At 47.5% G+C, this 6,102-nt stretch overlaps 1 long non-coding RNA gene across 1 annotated transcript; it reads right to left on the reverse strand.

Moving 5' to 3' along the window:
• Positions 1 to 1,168: 1,168 nt before the first annotated feature.
• LOC132514708 (uncharacterized) lies at positions 1,169 to 4,310 on the reverse strand. Its single transcript, XR_009538905.1, has 3 exons — positions 4,189 to 4,310; positions 2,405 to 2,573; positions 1,169 to 1,343 (listed from the first exon to the last, which is right to left on the reverse strand). It is a non-coding gene; the product is annotated as an uncharacterized LOC132514708 (long non-coding RNA).
• Positions 4,311 to 6,102: the final 1,792 nt, after the last annotated feature.

The raw sequence follows: 6,102 nt of genomic DNA on the forward strand, positions 1-6,102 counted from the left end.
GCATTAAAAGCCATGGGAGTGGGTGAGATCACGGAAGGAGAGACTAGAGGGGAAAGAGAAAAAACCGACAGGAGCCAGAGTCTAGAATAAAATCTTCACGACACCTCACCACCAACAACAAAGGCTCAGGGAGGACCAGGAGATCCTCACATGTGCCCAGCACGGATCCTTCCATGTAGGTCTTGGAGCTTACAGGATCAACAATGGACGAAGGTCAGGCAAGCCCTTGGCAAGGCAGCCGCAGGGGAGGGAGGGAAGTGCATGTTTACATACTGATAACCCTGAAATAAGGCAGTTCCCCACAGAGGCACTACTGGAAATGTAAGCGTCTCTTGGGGAAAAGTCTCTGTGTCCACCTCCCTCCCGTTCTCGTCCTTGACATTTTTGCAGCATTGAAATGCTGGAGTCCTGTAGGGTTGATCCCCACAGCTGAGGAAATCTAGTTTCTCAGACATGAAAGGAACTCTGGCTCCCAAGTATCAGGGCTCGCCCAGGAGCTAACCTACGCAATCGAATTGGTTAAACATGAACTCGCCCACAATCAGAACATCACCCCACCGTCAAGCCTCACGGTCCCCAAACTGAATTACGGAAGCTCGGCGGGTTTACTAAGAGCTATTTGTCAATTTAATCGCACAAAACCAAGGAGCAGCCAGATTCTCGACTGAGGCAGACAAATTTATGAAGACTATGACTCAGGTGCTTTCCCCCTGGAAGCTCCCTAATGAAATGCTGTACGAAGCTTAGCTTGTACCTTAGAAGCGGCGGCTTCCAGAAAATAAATTGTGAGATTCTTGATACCCACCCACCCACTCATGTACCTGTCTACACCTGCATACGTATGCATGCACACATGGACACATACACATCTGTATCTGTGTATACACCCATGTGGATGTGTAGATGTATACAAATACTTTCCGGAAATGAGAAAAGCATTAATGGGAGTGAAGTCCTAGATCCTAAGTCTGCCCGGTAACTAACCCTCCTTTGCACAATTTACCATAATGTGTGTGTTGGTGTGTGCACACACATGCACATCCAAAGAAGCACAGTATGTTTTAAGCAATGACAAAGTGGTGGTAACTGACTTTCCCATCCCCCCGCCCTGCCCCCCCCAAGGAATAAAACACTTGGCTCCGTTCCTAGTATATTTATTGGAGTGGAACAAGGCTTTCTGAAGAAGGTGGCATCTGAGCCAGGCCTAGAAGGTGGCCAGGGGTTCTAGTAGCTGGAGAGTTGGCGGGGATGGCGTTCTAGGAGCGAGGGAACAGTCTGAACAGAGATGGGAAAGTCAGGACCTTGAGAAAAACCCTAGGCTTTCACTAGAGCATTGGGTACATCTGGAAAAACAATGAAGGTAAAAATGAACAAGCAGGTTGGGCGGACGGTCCTATCGTGGAGGGTCTCAAATTTTGGGTGAAATAATTTGGACTTCATCTGTAGGACATGGGGCATGGGAAGCATTTCAAAGGGTTTCAACAGGAAAGTGACATGAGCAGGATGATGCTTCAGGAAGACTAATCTGCTCACAGGTTGGTGAGAACTGGAAATGGCAAATTCGGGAGGTTGTAACAGCACTCCAGGCCAGAATTTAAAATAGCGAGATTATGAATATCTCTTAACATGGAAAGATACTTGTAATAAAGTCCTAAGGTTAAGTCAGTTGCAAGTTGATATGTATTATATACATAATCTCATTTTTGCAAATATAAATACACCTACACCTACAAGCTATAACTGCAGAGGAAAAGTCCAAATACACAAACACTGGTTATTTCTTGTTGGTGGGATATTGGATCACTTTTATTTTGTATTTGATTTTGTGTATTTTATATTATTTCCTACAATAAACATTTTGTGTTAAAAAAAATAACAGGAGGAGAGAGGAGGGAGACGGAATCTGCCTCTATCAACCAGAACGTCTGTCAAAGTATTTTCCTAAACAATAGAATCATCTACCTTGGAGCTGGATTGGGCCTCTCCCCTCACTTAATGGCCCAAAGTCGAGGTCATGGTGACCTAAACCAGGGAGGAAGCCACTGGAACGGAAAGGACACGGTATTTTCCTTCCGAGGTTCCTAGGCCAGTCAATCCTGGCACTTGAGAGCTAGACAACCTAGTTTAGGTGAAGAATGCCAACAGCTGTGAGTCTGGGCTGCAAACTGGACAGGCCACAATACCACTCACAGGCTGAGAAAGCCTTATTGCCAGAAGGGTTTAGGGATCATTAGACCAACCCTACTACTGAGTAGCACTGAAAAACAGGACAGTGAAAGTGAAAGGGCCTGACGGCGTTCGTGCTCGTTAACTCAGGCTGTATCAGAGTCACCACACACACCTCAACTCCACCCTCCTCGCTGAATCTAATCCAACCACAGCAAATCACGTATCAAGCTCTTACCGTGTACCAGGCACTGTTCTACGGGTGGGAAGCCCAGCAGCGATCAAAGCAGATTCCGTGGGTCAGACCGGTGGCATTTCATGTCCTTGAAGATCCCCGCCATGGCTTTTCCTCTTCCATTCTTCCTGCTCCCTTCCTTCTGGCTTCTTGAATGTAAGCTTCGCGATAGCTGGGATTTGTATTGGCGGTTATCTCAGCTGTGGGCCCAGGACCCAGAACACCTGCTTGGCCCATAGTAACGGCTCCACAAATAATTGTTGAACCAATGGCCTTCGCATGGGCTGTGTTTCTGACAGAGGTCACGCTTCCACTACCATTTTTGTCAAGCTTATTTCTCTGAACCCCTCAAACATCACTCTCTCTGAGAAGCTTTCTGGAATTTACCAGATTCTTCTGTTAATGATTCTCTTGGTATCCTGTGCTGCTTCTCTTAGCATTTAGCATCACTGTAATTACATAATTACTTAATCTGTCTCTCCTGTGAGTATAGCGACTCCATGAATCCTGGGCCTGGCTGGTCTTATTTACCTCTATATCCCCAGTTCATAGCACAGAACTGGGCCCATGGGAGTCATTCAAAGTTATCAAGTGACTGACTGACTGAAAGAATGCATACAATTTGATGACCACTGAATCCGAGCTGGAAACAGAGTAATCATCATTCCTGTGGTTACTAAGGATGCTCCTGGACAGCTGTTGCCAGGGTGGATCACAGCAACCAGGCTAAGCCCCAGGGCATTTTTTTGCCACCTGGTCCTGTTTCTGAGAGTAAATTCAGGAAACTGGACGAGGCACTGCAGTCGCTGATTCATTCAACAAATATCTAGGTGTCATTAGATGAGGTACAAAGACGACTAAAACAGTCTCTGCTTTTGAGGGAATTGTAATTTAGTGGGGGTAACGGAACTAACAAGATAAAGGCACTGATATTTTGGAAGCTGTATTAGTTTTCTAGGATTATCATAACGAAGTTCCGTAAACTGAGTGGCTTAGGAATCTATTGTCTCACAGTCCTGGAGGCTAGAACTCCAAGATCAAGGTGTCAGCAGAGTCATGATCCTTCTAGAAGCACTGGGGAAAGCTCTGTCTCAGGCCTGTCTACTAGCTTTGGGAGTTCCTTGGCTTGTGGCAGCGTGACTCCAGTCTTTGCATGGCGTTCTTACTGTGTATGTCTGTGTCCAAATTTTTCCCTTTTTATAAGGACACCAGTCATATTGGATTAGAGCCCAGCCTAATGACTTCATTTTACTTGATTACCTCTGTAAAGAGCCTGTCTCCAAATACAGTCACAGTCTGAGGTACTGAGGATTAGAACTCCAGCACAACTTTGGGGGAACACAATTCAGCCCAGGACAGAGCCGCTCTGAGAGAGGTCTGCACAGGACCCAGAGTGGCAGCAGGAGGAAATAATCCACTCCCATGGGGATGGGGATGGGGGCTGAGGAAAGGGTGCAGAAAAGGCTTCTCAGAGCACATGAACCTCAGACTCAATCTTGAAGAAGGAACGAGTATTTTCCAAGTCATGTGGGGTGGAGGTGGGGTGCAGAGAGGGTTGGACAAGGTGGGCAGGAACCAGATAATAAAAGTCTCAGTGTAACCAAAGGGTTGGTCCTGAATGTCCCCCAAGTCCTCCAGCTTTCTAGAATGATCCTTTTGTTCAATATGCAAATGGAAAAAGCTGAAATAGCTATGCCGTGAACAGCAGGAAGCCTGATATCGCTGAGGATTCAGTGTGATTCTGGTGGAGGCGAGACTCTCCTGGGCCACGTGGCACTGCAGCTCACCTGTGACTGGGGCTCGGCGCTGCTCTCAGCCTCTGCTGCTGCCATCGGCTTCTGCACCCCTCAGTCCTTTCCAGACTCTTCTCTCACGACTGTGGGCATGGCAAGCTTACGCTGCTGGCTGGGGAGAGCAAAAGGACACAGCACAGAATAGGAAACAGCTTATGTGAAACACTGGCCATGGTGGTCCCAGCTTCCCTTGGCCACCTCCACTAAAGGAAAGTTCTTACAAGCCAGCTGTATCTTCTTAGGCTCCTGTCACCCCACCTTCTCTGTCTCACCAGTTAGAATCTTTTAGAAGCTTTGAAAGGGCCAATGCCCAAGACCATCTCAAACCACTTAAATCTGCCTCCGTGGGAGTGGGGTCAGGCAGGGATATATCTCCAAGCTCCCAGGTCCTTCTAGAGTGACGACAGCACTGGGAAGACCACTCTGTGTACAGACCTGGCTCATATCTCCCCTTCCTCATTGTCCTGGCAGCTAAGAAAAGCTCTGGTTCCTGTTACCTTATTCTTACTATGCAGAGCAATTCCTCTGTCTGTCTGATTTGCTCTCACTTACCCAGGCCTAGGCACATTAGGCCAGCTCTTCTCAAAATAATAAATAAATGAGGTCAGTCATGATGTGCTCCTACACGACAGCAACCTTTTCCTCCAAAATGAATCATGTCTCTCCCCTTACAGGGAAAACCGTTATACCCCCAAGCTTTTGTATTAAATACCATATTTCAGTGATTTTAAGACGCAAATATTTTCCACATTTTAACCTATCTGAAAGCATATGTATCTTATCATCAATGGGGTATCATAGTTTATTTGACAATTTTTATTTTCAGTGTTTCAAATAACAATACACCTTACAGTTGTAAGGGGATTTGATTTGATGAGATAGTGTAGCAAGAACCTTTTCATTCCTCTTGCCACAAGGGCTGGTTTTGCCAAGGAGTTTGGACTTTATGTCATAGGTAGTAGTTTTGAGTGAGGGAGTCACATGGCAATGCCTGGCTTTGCAGAACCACTTTGTCACATGCCTGTGAGAGTAAGGCAGGAAGGCTCCTCAATGGAACTGGAAAATCAGGCCTGCCTAGGGGTGAAGGGATCCAAACTTGGTTCCTTGCGAACAGGAAGGATTTTGATTCCCTGTGCTAAGGCCCTCGTGTCACTGTGGTCCAGGGGCTATCCTTAGGGAAGGCTCATCTGCTCTCTCCTAAGAGACCCTAGGTGGTAGCCTTCACTGCCTGGTGGATGAATTCTCCACCTGCAGGGCTGGCTCTCTCGCCAGACCAGGACTTGACTCTGTGGGTCCTCTCTACCTGGGGTCTTCTTCCCCAGGTATCCTAGCATTCACCAGGCACACACAAGAGACCGAGGTATAAGCCACATGATCCCATTTGTCAAGGTCCAAAGGGAAATAAAGATGACAGGCAGAGAGCACACTCTGGTAGGGAGATCAGACCATTCCCTCCCTGAAGGCAAATTAGCGGGAAAGCCAAGTTGTCACGAGAAAGCCAGTTGATTCACTTATAAAGAGAAAATCAACTTTCAAGAGTACTGGAAGTTCACACTGGCTGGAGCACCTTGTTCTTTGCCTGTTGAAAAATGAATCCAGAAGCAGCCAAATCATCCAGCAGAGACTTCGTGAGCAAGGAATCGGGGCAGGGGTGATGGTTTAGCAGTAGCCACGTCTCGCAGCTGAATCGCTTGCGTTGCTCTCCTCCGCTAGAGGGGTTGCTGTGCCCAGTGAAACTCACTGCTCAGGTCTGCCTGCCAAGCTTGCTTCTTGCCTGGATGCTGAATGGACGGACCTCGCCAGCGTGTGCCCCTGAGACTTGCCATGTTCAGCTTCCAAGGCTGGCCCGTGCCCGCCTCTGACAGCGTGGCCCTCCCACCCCCAGAGGACTTGGGGCTTTGTTTACTC

Source organism: Lagenorhynchus albirostris, chromosome 2 (genome assembly GCF_949774975.1).
Source record: "Lagenorhynchus albirostris chromosome 2, mLagAlb1.1, whole genome shotgun sequence".
Taxonomy (NCBI): domain Eukaryota; kingdom Metazoa; phylum Chordata; class Mammalia; order Artiodactyla; family Delphinidae; genus Lagenorhynchus; species Lagenorhynchus albirostris.